The 14,540-nt window shown below is 39.9% G+C and overlaps 1 protein-coding gene across 1 annotated transcript in view; it reads right to left on the bottom strand.

The window, feature by feature from the left end:
* The window catches only part of DAB1 (DAB adaptor protein 1), a 178,449-nt gene extending 169,718 nt beyond the window's left edge, over positions 1–8,731 (bottom strand). Inside the window, exon 1 of the mRNA XM_035121489.2 lies at positions 8,367–8,731. The gene's annotated coding sequence lies outside the window, so the exon portion shown is untranslated. The remainder of the gene's footprint in view (positions 1–8,366) is intronic.
* Positions 8,732–14,540: the final 5,809 nt, after the last annotated feature.

Here is a 14,540-nt window from a genome sequence, read left to right as displayed (position 1 = left end):
AAAGGTAGAGTTGGGTGACTCTGCCATTCTTGGTTTCTTTCAGTTTTTCATCCAACTAGACTTAAATTCATTTCTCTTCATTTCCACATGCAATTTTTTTTTTTAAAAAAATTCAGAGTCCTCATGAAAATTCACCAGCATTTCAGTGTTAGTTTCTTCTAAAACAGTGTTTCCCAACCAGTGTGCCTCCAGATGTTTTGGGACTACAACTCCCATCATCCCTAGCTAGCAAGACCAGTGGTCAGGAATGATGGGAGTTGTAGTCCCAAAACATCTGGAGGCACACTGGTTGGGGAACACTGTTCTAAAATACACATTTGATATGCTTAGTGTTGACATTTTTGCAAAGCAATTTCACATAGTATAATACATCATTCTATGTTATTTTCATTAATATATAGTTCACCCCAGCATATGCATTTTTGTACACATTGCAAACTATTGCAAAAATTTGGAGAAGTGTGCATTTTGAAGGATGACTATGTTTCAGTTTCTACATGGTTCTGGAAAGTACAATTCAGGTTGTTTCACACTTAAATGGGAACTGAACTAATTTTATCCTCCATCTCTAGGAAGGATATGTGCCCACTTGTTGAAGTTAGGGAGAATGTGCAGGACAGTTATGACACCTCCAAGTTCATATGGGTTTGTATGCCTTTTGAGGCCCTCAGAGCTGTGGAGATTGCTACAGTTCATGCCACTTTCAAATTAAGAATAAGGGTCTCAAGGGAAAGCTTCATTTGGAGAGAGAGAGAGATACATCACAGCTGAGACAGACAGCCTTTTGATAGTGATTTCCCAGACCTATTTTCAAGCAGAACTAGGGTTGCCAGACTCAATAGAGGACAGGACTTCTGTGCCTTTAATTGCCCTGAGTCTGGAAACCTTAAAGAGAAACCAGCAGACCCTTTGTTTAATTTCCAAGCAAAGGGTCTTCTGGTTTCTCCTTAAGGTTTCCAGACTCAAAAGACAGCAGGGCAATTAAAGGCACAGAAGTCCTGTCCTCTATTGAGTCTGGCAACCCTAAGCCGAGCAGGCAGAAGAAAGGTGTAGATACTCAATGAAAGAAATGACTAAAGAATGGGAATGCCTGAACAATGTTTTTAAAAAGTCTAGGAAGTAACAACAACAAACAACAAACAAAAACATTTTACATAGATTATTTGTAAAATAAATTGACTTAAAGGTCAGTTTTTCACAGCGTAGAGTGTTTGCATCTCTGTGGTGCCCTTAAACTCACTTGCACACACTTGCAACCTTTGTGTAGTTTATTAAAGCAATCATTAAGCTTTGGCACTTTGAGGCTGATGAGTATTACCTAAGCCAGCACTCTTTGGAGCTAATCGTGTACAATTTAACATTATCAAAGCACAGACAGTCCTCATTCAAGCCAAGTGTGAAAGTTTTTAAATTAGCTTTCACAGTTTGATTCACAGACAGCAAATGTAAACTGGCACTGGATTAATTTTTTCTCCCTGACGACAATCTGGAACAGAATAGCCCAAAGGCTATTGTAGGCCATTTGCTTTAACTATTACTGAAGATTCACAATACAAGCTGAGTTCCAACTGGGACTGAAGCTCTAGGAGAAAAGGGAAGCTTAATATTATCCTCATTAAGCAAACTACTGTGTGTTTTGAAAATAAGTTCTTTAATTTTGTCACTTTCAAGTAGGTCTAGATCACTCTTTCAGTTTTAGTCTCTGCAATTTTAGTCTTCAGCAATAGTCTCCGCAGGGAGGCAGATCCTATGTAAATAAGAGTAAATAAAAAGAAATGAAGGACAGGAATGGATATCATTATCAACAAAGAACTTCTATAACTCAAGAACCTGCACATGCACCAGTTACAGTGATAATAAAGGTGTTCAGGTACTGGAAGCAAGAGGAAGGAGCAAAGTTAACTGGGCAGGAAGACTAGAGGAGAAGTGAGCATTAAGATCACAAACTGGGGATTTCATACCAATACAGGTAGGAATATGTGTACATCAGGATGATAGACTGGATGAAACTTAAAATGAAAATGCAATAGTTTCCGCAGGGAGGCAGATCCTATGTAAATAAGAGTAAATAAAAAGAAATGAAAGACCCAGGTAGGGGCAGATGGAAAGTGATGGGAGCAGAATGCCCAGGCAAGGCAGAATGAAGAAAATGTCAACTCTATATATGGCAGCTGTAAAGTGATTTCCATGGTTCTTCATCAAAAGGGATACATAGAGCTGGAAAAGTTGCTAGTAAAGGAAAACTAACATGATGAGGGAGATGGAGCAATGCCCCTCTAAGAAAAGGTGGAGTTTTAGTTTAGGGAAAGAAGAAGAAAAAAAAGCAAGCATGGAGAGACAGGACAAAGATGTGTAAGATTTATGCATGATGTGTTCAAGGATGACAGAAATAAGTCTCTCTCTCTCTTTTAATTCTAGAACCCAAAGTCATCCAATGAACCTCATGGGTTGGAGATTCAGGACAGACAAAGAGAAAGACTTCTTCAGACATTGCAAAGTTAAACTATGGAATTAACTACTACAATATGTGGTGAAGCAGCATGCTTCTTAAATGCAGCTGCCGATGAACAACAGTAGGACAGTCTATTGCATTTATGCCCTGCATTTGGACTTCCCATACCTATCTGGTTGTCCAGTGTGGAAAAAGGATAGACCCTTGATGTGATCCAGCAGGGACCATGTTAAGTTCTTACATAGGATGAGACAACATTGGCCCTAGAGTCTTCAGGAGTAAATGCTTATGTATTTGGAATTGAGAAAGAAATCTGCATGTGATTCACAGGAAATGTGTCAGGGTGACTGATGTAGCGGAAGTGTGGGTGAGAATATTCACTTATATAAAGGATGGTGGATAAATTGACTTTTGGATGGGTGCAGGGCTGACAGAGGAGAAGTAAAACATCTGCTTCACTAATACAGAGGCACAGATGTCATTGCTGATGTTGTTGCTCTCCATGTTTTATTTTCATGGTCAACCAGATGCTGGAGGATATGAATTTTATGTTTGCCACAAATATTCCCTCCAGTTCTAAAACAGTCCAATTCCTGCGACACAAATATCTGAGTCCCAGTCCAATGCATAATCTTAGCTCTGTGTGGAAGTCTTCACCAGTGTTTACTGATATATTATGCATGCAGTAATAATTAGGCCCAGTGAGCTGGTTCAAGTATCTTAGAGCCATCTAATTGCTAGATGGTGTTATTTATTTAGCAACAGTGTTACAGCCACCGTTCTATGCTCACTGGCCTTCAGCAGATACTAATTGTAATATTTCAGGCTACTGAAACTCATAGGCAAAGTATCAATACTTTGGCAAAATACTATACAATCTTAGATTTAAAACCTGGTTTACACATGTTGGAGAAAGAGTTAGGAGTAAATTGGCAGAGTGCTGAAGTGGTGGAATAAAGTATTCCATCTGAGATTTCAGTGTTTGCCAGGTATTTATTGCATGAGGAAGCCTTCAACCTGATACCCCACACCTGCAGTATCAGTGGTACAATGCATTATACTGTCTCAAAACTCTAATACTTCATTCTGCTGCAAATGCAGACAAGGCCTTTATTAGTTCACATCATCATCACCATCACCATCATCACTACTATTAGCTTGACACATAAGAAGTTTCAAAGCAACTGATTTAAAAGCATAAAGGTTTGCACAAAAGCAGAGGGAAAGAACGATGTATCATACTATTGATATGAAAGATGAATCAGGAGTGGCATATGGCTCAAATAATAAATATGAGGTGCATCCTTGTGCGTAGTAGTCCATGCTAAACAGCAACACAAACACAAACCAGAATTGTTTATATATAATGTAAGACACAATAGGCTGCACTAGGTTCCTAACAAGTTCAAAGTTATTAGGCACTGGTATTATTTACAATGGTGCTTCATAATAAACTTCAAGGCTATTGGCCTACACTTTGTCACATAAGTTTCTTTTTAAAGAAAAAATGTTTACTTAAAGGCATGTAAGTTTGAAAAATATGCTATTTATTTATTTAAGCAAATAATTTATATATCCCTTAACTACCTATGACTGTGATCAAGCACAGTAGCATTACTTAAATACTGTATCACTGAAGTCAAATACAAAATACAAATTTATTCTTTACATTTGTATTCCCTGTCCACATAGAAGGGCAGCTTGCAACAATAAAGCTAAATGCAGGACACAATATATAACATTTTTTAAAATGAACAGGATAGAAACAGGTCAACAAACAATAACCAGGCTAGGCTATTTGAGGGCCAAATGCTACATTGTACTTAATGTGTAGCTATGTGTTTAATGATTGGTGTTGGGGTAATGATTGGTATCCAGATTACAGTATGCAGGGAGGGAAGATTAATCTCTTCCACATTCAGCCATGATCAAAATGACAATATTTCCCAAGGCACAGCTACAAGAATTAGAAAAAATGTTGCTGCCGAAGCCAGTCGGAACTCCCCACCACCACCACCACCAACATTGATACAGGGGGAGATAACCAATTTTCATCCTGATTGTGGCTTTGCTTGCTGTGATCCCAATAGCACTTGAGGACCCTCTGCATGTAATTTAAGAAACACTAGAGATACAGCTGCAAGTCACATGTGAAGCATAGGGTGTGGTTTGGCCCTCTGAAGGACCTCAGTTGAGTACATATATACTCAAACCATTTTTGATGCTATTCTCTGACACAGATATTCTGAGTTCGTTGCATATCATTTAGAATAGCCTACTGATTCATCATGTATTGCACGCTGGAAAAGCCAAATAAAGGTATATACTTTTGTTTACACTGCACAGATCACAGAGATTACACAGATTACACAGTTTGTAAACAACATGCTGCATTTTAATGCGATGGGATCTTTTGTTATGGAAGCCAAAAAAGCGCACAGATGCACTGGACCTAAAGTTCTAATGTGGAAAAAACAAAAGCACAGCTTTTGATGGAAATGAGTGGTCAGGCTATTTGTAATGAGATCCAGGACCTTTGACTCTAGGTCACCAATTGCAATCCCTCTAGACTAACAGTCACTCAGAAGCTGTGACCACCTAAGAACTGTTCAATGCCTGTAAAGTGTCGGCAGTCTCATTTCCATTTATAATGTGCCAATGTCCACTTGCATCAAATTAATTCTAGGCCAAGTATTGAACTGGGAATGGAGGCAGGAAGAGGCCTTATTCCTGGGAGAAGCAATACGAAATGAAAAGAGCAGAGCACCACAGAGTTAAAGGAGCACAGGCAAACAGTGCGGGGGGGAAAGAAGTTTATAGAAGACAGCTCCTTTGCAGAATTAACAGCAATATGCCTTATGGCAGGGATGGGGAGCCTGTGGCCTAGGGGCCAAATGTTATCCTCCAGGCCTCCCTAATGAGACTCTTGTGACCTTCTCTAAGCTACCTCCTCATTCTACTCCACACATTCCTCAAGTGCTTCTCAAGAATTATATTGCTTCTCATTTGGTGGATGGAGGAATCATGTGCGGAAACATCTTGAGTTTTGCATACTTCTATTTGTGTATTTAATCTCCACTGACATACTGGCACGTCTCCTGAGTTGTGTGTGGGAGCACCAAATAAGCTTCTCAATAGTACATGAAGTTGCTGAGGAACCCATAATGCAGGATTCAGGAGGCCTTAGTCACTTCATGGCTGCTGGCTGCTACTCCTAGCAACATATACTGAACAAAATCAGAAAACTATTTCCCAGAGACTAAATAGTATTACTTGTATCATTTAGTTATTATAAAGACAATCATGTACACACTGGGATTCAACCCCAATTTATTCAGATTAGAGAGACAGGAGAAAATGTTCATGCCCATGATCCAGCAAGGATCTATTAGAAATCATCACATCAGTAAAACATATTTATTTACAAATGCTCCCCCCAAAAAAAAGTTTAAGTATTGTTGCTCTTACCAGTGAACTAAGGTTTTGAGGAAACTGGCAGTAAAAGTAGGGCAGCTTATGGCTTAGTGGCATTTATAATGTGTCAAGCAAGTGATAAAATGGTAGTTTAAAAAATGGGTCAGGAGAGCAAACAAAAAGATAAATGGAAAATGAAGACCACAAATCTTGCAAAGATGCTACATAGCTCATATAAAAATAGTAGACAATCTAATGAAGAAGCAAGGGCTTTGGTTAAGAGGGGAAACTCTGGGCTTTTACTCAAGACCTCTTAATGTGTATTAGTTACCCTTTAACCATCTGTTGTACTCATAATCAGGATGCTTAGACTGGATTTTCCTCTACTCTTCTAATGCATGCTTATGGATGAAGCAGGAGTTCTAATCTGCTATACAGCTGATTCACATTCACATATGAGAAAGCTCCTACACGGGAAACATTTCCTTCAAGTCAATCAGCTGAAACTTGCATGTAAGAGCAGCATGTGATCAATGCACTTTTCATTAACTCATGGTAGCCTTCCAAGTAGGGATTTTGTTATACATAAGGAGACCATTGAGCGCTGTAATTATGGAACCAGTACATGACACATACACACCCAAAAGATAAAGATTAAATATTTGAAAATATAAGGGCATGATCATATGCATGCTGCAACCGAAAAAGGGAAGATCTATTAAAGTGATACACAGCTTCCCATCTTAGTTTCCCAAGATATTTTTACAGATGGGTTTACACATGCATATTACATGAAAACAGTGTTAGTGTGGCTTCCATGGTTAAGATAATGCCAAATGAGATGAAATGTATAATTTGGAAGAACACAATGCTAAAATCACAGTTTTGCATGTTCCAGCTATGCACACACTCTTCTTCCTCAAGCAAACAATGATCACATGAGTGTGTTGTGGCTATATTGAACAGTAAGCACTAAAAAAGAAAATAGGATAAAATTTACCTTTGGCTGTATATATTTCTCTTTCCTCCCCACCCCCATGGGCCTGCTTCCTATACTGCACCTACTAAAAACATGATTACAACATGTACCCACCTCTGCTAAATATTGTGGGCTGAGGCAAAGACATGCCATTTCTAGCCACAACCAGTATACAAGCCCAGTTGAATACAGGAAGCTCTGACTTTTCTGGAATGCAGTCCAGACTCTTCTCATCTTTTCAAAAGAATCGCTAAACATCTTTGGGAGCAAACAAGAGAGAGGACAAAGGGGATTGGGCTGAGTTTGACACCGCCTCAAATGTTGTTCCTGCAGCTAGATGCTTTACTCCGCTTTTATGGCTCTGTTATCACTTCACAATGAACCTTTCTAGAAGACAGGAGAAGGTGAGACACGTGCTCTTTCTGCCATTGGCAAAAGCTCTAAATTAAGTGGAATATCCCTTGCTATGTCCTCTGCAATGTCAAGAAAACTCATGGTAATGGCTATTTCTATGGGGCATCTGGAGTAAGGCTAGTCAACCTAGGGTAGACAACACAGCAAATGAATCTGTGGACCCCTTCATTTTATCCATTTCTGTTGTCCATACAGAAACACAAGAACATATTAATGTTAGGGACTCCATCTGGGTAAACAACCTAAATTTCTAATCTGGATTTCTACTGCCTGCGTTCCAGAACAATGCTGGTATTTTCTATAATACCAATTAAAATCCCACAATAATGCAAATCAAAGAGGGAAAATTCTTACTACCTTTTATAGCTTTTTATTATTGCAAGTTACAGCAAAGTTGCAGCAGGGAGATCTGTTTCTAGGATTTCACTCAATGCTCTTTAAAGTACTTTGTAGAAAGAAAATACAGCCTCAACATAATTTGTTTTCTATAACAGCATGTTGCCCCATCTTTTAAAGAAACTTCTGTCAATACTTTTTTTCTTATTGTATTTTAAGGCTGCCTTCCAAAAACTATAATATAAACTTTAGATGATGTTACTTCAAACCACTGTCAACTCAGCGGTGCAAATTTATTTATTACAAGGCACTGCAGTGTAGTATACAGTACAGCTCTGATGTCTTTGAACATGACTGTTTTTACTTTTGTTTTGAATCAGCATTTGAAAATTGTTCCTATTGATCTACCATCTCAGCCAAAATGCATTTGCTTTTGTCACCAAGACAAATAAAAAACAACAACAAGCAAATAAAAAAGCAACCTGTGAATGTAGTAAGGTAGTTCTCATCTCACAGTCAAAGGGTGCAAAGAAAATCTCCACGGAGATCAAAACCAATTAACCCACAGTCCTTTCGGTTCTTATGACTGCTCTGAAAGTCAAAAGGATTGAATGTACTGCATGCAGTTTGAGGAGGAATTCTTCTACGGTTTGGATTTTTGAAAGGACATCACCTTCTTAATACATTTGCTAGGAGTAGTTTGCACTGATTGTGATCAATGTTTTATTCTGCACTGGTAGCTGATGAGGGAAGAACAGGCCATATACTTACATTCCCCACAATGCATCATTTTTACTGCGTCTCAAAACTGGCAGCAAGCGGGCACATCCAATAGTGTATTACTTCCTTCTCTCATTCATGACGGTGTCACACACAGGCTCTGCGATTCTGAAAAAGAAGCATTTCCCAGGTTCTGAGGACAGAGGTTTCCCAACCAATCCATCATGCTTTGTGTGCTAATGATAGATTCATGCATAAGAGACACCATAAGCAGTGCAAGGCAGCAGGCATGAAAAGGAGTGAATCAACTGTCAACGGTTGCGATCTGAAGGACTGCAAGGCTGTGATTAGAATTTTCAATCACAGCTTCCACAATTCATCATGTTATTCAGGAAAGGATGAAGGACTCTCCTCTCCCCCCCCCCTTTTAAAAACGCACACACCAGAAATGTTCCTTCATAGTTTCTCTCACCCAGCCCCCAACCTCAGTATTAGCATAATAAGTTTCTAGGACACGGGGTTGGGGGTTGGGGTGGAGAATACAAAACTTGCTGGTTTACATGAATCTGCCTTGAGAACGTATTGGCTACTTGTTGTTTGCAGGAATAAAAACCCCTGTAATAATCTCTTTAGGCGCACTGATGAATTTTGGCAGGAATCAAGAAGCAAGAGTCTCCCTCTTCTCTCCCTTGAGCTTCAAGTCATGTACCACATACATGCAAAATCCCAACCCAATGACCCTGGGAGGGTAGCATGAGGCATAAAGAAACATACCCTCAGAATTTGCTTACAGTCCTCCCACAGATAATTTTATTTTACGGTCTTTAAACAAAGTTACACATTATTTTTGACACCTGACCTAATTTATAAGGAGGTATTTAATTTATCAGGCATACTGGAGATAACACAGAATGAGCATATACTATGCAGTTCCAGTAACCAGGATTGTGTGTATTATATGATTCTGCTGCTCAGCAATGGAAAGTGATTTGGGGCACGTGTCACGATGCAGTGACATCCACAACCTTTGCAAATTGGGCAAGAAATAGTATACTGAAATCCTTGTGCCATCAGAGTCTAAAGAGCCAGAAGCAGTTTCATGGGTGAGTGGTATTGTAGCACTAGGAAGAACTTTATGCCAGTAAGAGCTTTTTCGCAGTAGAACAGACTCTCTCCAAAGGTGGGGATGGGGAAGTTAGTTGGACTAGGCAGCCTACAAGGTTCCATCCAACTCAATTGTTCTACCTGCTCTTTGGGCACAAAGTCTGGAAGTTACATCTACCTACTAGTTGGCTTTTGCCTCAGTGCCTGCTCTTCCTCTTGGAGAAATAGAATCGGCCCAATCTAAGGAACCTAAATTATACTCCTAATTTAAAAGCAATATGGGAAATACACAATTAGTGTATATATATGTGAATGTACGAGGGACCCAGGTGGCGCTGTGGGCTAAACCACTGAGCCTAGGGCTTGCTGATCAGAAGGTTGGCGGTTCGAACCCCTGTGACGGGGTGAGCTCCCGTTGCTTGGTCCCAGCTCCTGCCAACCTAGCAGTTCGAAAGCACATCAAAATGCAAGTAGATAAATAGGAACCGCTATAGCGGGAAGGTAAACGGCGTTTCCATGTGCTGCTCTGGTTTGCCAGAAGCGGCTTTGTCATGCTGGCCACATGACCTGGAAGCTATACGCCGGCTCCCTCGGCCAATAATGCGAGATGAGCACGCAACCCCAGAGTCGGTCACGGCTGGACCTAATGGTCAGGGGTCCCTTTACCTTTACTTATGTGAATGTACACAGACAATGAATAAGGGGAGGATACTATTAGTTGTGTCAGCAGATCACAGTAAAGACATGACTCCTAGACAGACAGAACCTGAGGTCTCGCTCAAGGCAGTATTTTTTGACAAATCCCCAGGCTGGATTTTACGACATTCCTGTGGAGTACAAAACACCATGATGCATGGCACACATGTTAAGATTTTTGAAACAACTATTATTGAGGTAAGCTGACATTACTGTGGAATTCATAAGCTGCTAAAACTTTGGAGGCATATTACAGAACACGGTTGAGAATTACTTCAACCTGTATTCTTCCTGTAAATCTCACAACTAATCTCTGCTTTAGTGCCCAAACAAATGTAAAAATAGCCTAAAAATGGGAATATCTATTTCTGTTCCCTAGAAAATATCACTTGCAGGAAAAGCATACTACAGATACACAAATCCTCTCCTTTCAAATAATCCTTCAGTCTAATCTTCCAGGGACCTATTTTGATCTTTCCCTTGGCAAGCAACATCCCTCAGCATTTTCTAACTGTTCCAGATCTTTTGAGCAAGAGGTCAGCTGTAATTCTGACAGCTAGCAAGCAAAACATGTGTGGATAACTATAAAGGGGGTTGGATATTAACATATTTTAACCCAGATTGACAGTTGAGTTAGTGAGATTATCATTTCGCTGCTCTGCCATGGGCCCTGATATTTAGTGAACCATTTCAACACTCTGTCAGGGGTGAAAAAGCCATTGTTGTTGGCAGCAAACCTCTCTTGTTATTGGGAGGAAAGAGGGGGGGAGTTATCAGATAGGGCTACTGTAATCAACAGAAATAGAAAACTAACGTAAAGCATGGAAGAAAAAGTAGAATTAGAAATCTTAACCAGTATAAACAATTGCTAATTAAAAAAGAAAGGAAGGAAGGAAGTCACAAGTTCATGTTTGGACGCTTTCCATAGATTTGTGGAGTAGGTTGGGCTTTACTTTCATAGCTGCCCAGGCACTTACTGAATATTTTTGCTCAGGCAAGTCAAAACATGTTAACAAAGTTAGCTGCAGGGGACCATGTATGGGCCGGCACCTACTGCTGAAAGAAGATACTAAACCCCCCATCAATAATAATAATAATAATAATAATAATAATAATTTATTATTTATACCCTGCCCTTCTGGCTGGGTTTCCCCAGCCACTCTGGGCAGCTTCCAACAAAATATTAAAATACAATACAAAACAAAAGCTGTCAAAATTCCAAAAAGTGCTCTGAGGTTGAGGTAGAAAAATGGAAGCTTCTTCCAGAAGGGAAGAGAAGCATTTGAGGAATTGGATAACTTATTTCAGCACAGCAGTAATCCAGCTCTACAGTAGCCACACCAGACTCTTGGAAAAAAACCCACAAGGTTTCCAATCTGCTCCTCAAAGAAACCTGACAGTTATTGATTAGGCATGGAAAAATAGTAATGCTGGCAATGTAACCAACTCCATGGGGCACACAGTTGGGGTTGCTCAACAAACTTCTTCTGATGGGAATAAATTTTTAAACCTCTTGGTCATCCTTACATTAAATATCATCACCACATTAGAAAATATGTCTTCTGTTGGTTTTAGCAGTTATGATGAAGGTTGTATCCCCAAATGTTTTCACATGCAAGGCCAAACTACACATGGCATTAAAAATGTATTTGCAATGTATGGCTTCTTAAAACATTTTACATCAGCTTTAATCATTGCAGTTGGCATAGGGGTGGAATTTAACCCTTTTATTCCATGCTGTAGTCCTGGGGAAAATCCTTCTTCTGCAGCTGGTATTTGCTTTGAGGAAAAATCCTCTGTAGAGTCCAGAAAGCAGCCCAGGAAGCTACCTTAGACCAGGCATCCCCAAACTCGACTCTCCAGATGTTTTGGGACTACAACTCCCATCATCCCTAGTTAACAGGACCAGTGGTCAGGGATGATGGGAATTGTAGTCCCAAAACATCTGGAGGGCCGAGTTTGGGGATGCCTGCCTTAGACTAAGTCAGATTTTGGCCCACCTAACTCAGCATTTCCTACACTGATTGGCAGCTGCTCTCCATGGTTTCAAGAAGGAGTTTCCCACAGTCCTCTTTGAATAAGTCAGTGGTTGAACCTGAGGCAATGTGAATGCAAAGCATGTGCTGCTGAGGAAGGTTCAAATTTCACCTCTGCACCAGTTGCAATCTTCATAAACTAATTTCTCTTTCCCTCTCAACTAATGCTATTTTTATAACATTGAGGATTGCATACGAAAATTCATTTGACATCATGTCCCGTTTGGCCAACAAACTCACTGCCTGAAGTAGCTTTGCTTCTTCGGGGAAGGAGGGGGCATTCAGTTCATCCAGAAGCTAGCAGCCCAGTTTAATCAGGAAAAAAACAACAACAACTACGGTAGTAAAAGTGGGTTGGTTGGTAGAAAATACAATTTCGAGCCAAATTACAAGTCAAATCCTATCCTGTTGTGCTCCCATGAGAGCATGATAGAGTTTGAACTCTCAATTCCATCCCACTGTGTCATCTAAGTCCTACTACTTCCTTCCACATTTTTCCAAGCATCTACTGAAAACTGTCTTGTAGGTAAGGAAAGGTTATTATGATTCACTGATTTTATCTATTCATTGATGTTATCTACAGCAGTAGCAGTAGCTGTAGTATTTTCCCAACAAGTAGGCATTTCTTAATGATTAATGATACTAAGATATTAGCGATATTATTATTATTTTTTAAAAAAACAACAACACCTGAGCTTAACCTCTTCTGATCTTGCACCTGATAGAGAGAAATAATGGTTACAGCAGTAACAGAAGATGGTGGGCAAGACAGGATCTTCAGCGATACAACAAATCACAAATGACTGAATGCTTTCCTAGTCATGTTGGCTGATTCATAGGAAACTGAATATATAGATTTTGATTCACCATTTTGTTACTGAAAATGTTGTTCCAAATGCAGTTCACAAAGAGGAGAGTGTCTTAAATATATATTTGGCTAGATTGGCATGGCTTTTTGGCAGGTCTGACTAACTGGGCACATTTAATTGACTCTGGCTGATTGGCTTTGATGCGTAACTTCAGTTTTTTGAATACAGGGTGGAATCCTATTGGTGTCCTCCACAAACAGAAGCCATCTGTCAGCAGAACAGGGAGGAAAGCATATTTTGGAAATTCCCTGCACTACCAGGTGGTGGAAAGGGATGCAGCTAGGAGGAGAGTATGCTACCAGAGGGGTGGAACCAAATGGAGTAACACTCTGCTGCTCAAGGGTTCACAGATATCTGCAAATGGCTTTGTAGACAAAGTGAAATAAAATACCGCAAACCTGGTTCACGTGCCAAAGCACACCATAGTGCAAAAGTGTAATTGTGTGGGCTCTGAGGGAGGAGATTTGGGACTCAGCTACATTGATTTTTTTTAAAAAGCAGTTTGAATGTGTTATAAACATGTAACACCAGATGGCGCTGTAAAGCACAAAACGTTTCTATACAGTTTTACATAGCGGTGGTTTTATATATATATATGACTAATTTATAGCGAGGGTTTTTTTTCCTGTGTGTATATCCACCCCAAGTCTGCTTCACTATTCCTGCTTATTTTGCAGCTGTGGTGCACTGAGCAAAGCCATGGCTTGATAGTGTACCATACTGAGCCATGACTTGATTTAATATGAACCAGAGCTCAGGGTTTTCGTCTCATGAGCATGAGCTGCAAAAAAAAAAAAAAAAAACCATTGGTTACAGATTGTGCTTAGTTTAGAGAGAGCTAAACCACAAACCCAGGGTTCAGACCTGCTAAGCCAAGTCAAGTCAAGCAATGACTTAGCTCAGCACAGTGGAGTAGCAAAATGACTGGGGCAGAGCAAAACAGTCATAACCTCCCCCCCCGGAGCCCCCCCCAACACACCTATGCTAAGACACTTGGCATAATGTGTGAACCAGGCTAATGCTAAGCAGTACACACATCCCTCTATAAAGTAGGTACAAGCCTACGAGAATAGATGGAAAATAGGCAAACATATTAATCAACCCTGTTGGATTTACAAACATAGCAAAACATGACTTTTACTAGGGGAGACAATAAGGAACTTTGTCTTTATTGTTGGTCAAAAAGGGGGTTACATCCCTGACCATGCTCCAAGGCAACAGCCAAACCCATGCTCCAAGGCAACAGAGGTAACAATAAAAATTTTGTCTTCAAAAAATTAATGTACCAAACTAATATTAAAGAGTGCTTGCTACCTTTCGTTGCATTTCTTTTGGGGAAAACCCCCATCATCAAGGTGTGGAAAGAGTTCACCTTGCCTTATGTGTCTTGGTAAACGGCTGTAAGACAGTTAATACTGCCAGTTCAATTGATTGTCTGCAGTGTGTAAAAATGGGACATTTTAGACTGTTGTTATTATGCACGATTATTGTGATATACAGCTCTGACCTTTCCAGATAAT

The sequence above is a fragment of the Zootoca vivipara genome, chromosome 7 (genome assembly GCF_963506605.1).
Source record: "Zootoca vivipara chromosome 7, rZooViv1.1, whole genome shotgun sequence".
Taxonomy (NCBI): Eukaryota; Metazoa; Chordata; class Lepidosauria; order Squamata; family Lacertidae; genus Zootoca; species Zootoca vivipara.
Note: the sequence above shows the minus strand (reverse complement) of the source record. Positions and strands in the feature narration are given on the sequence as shown.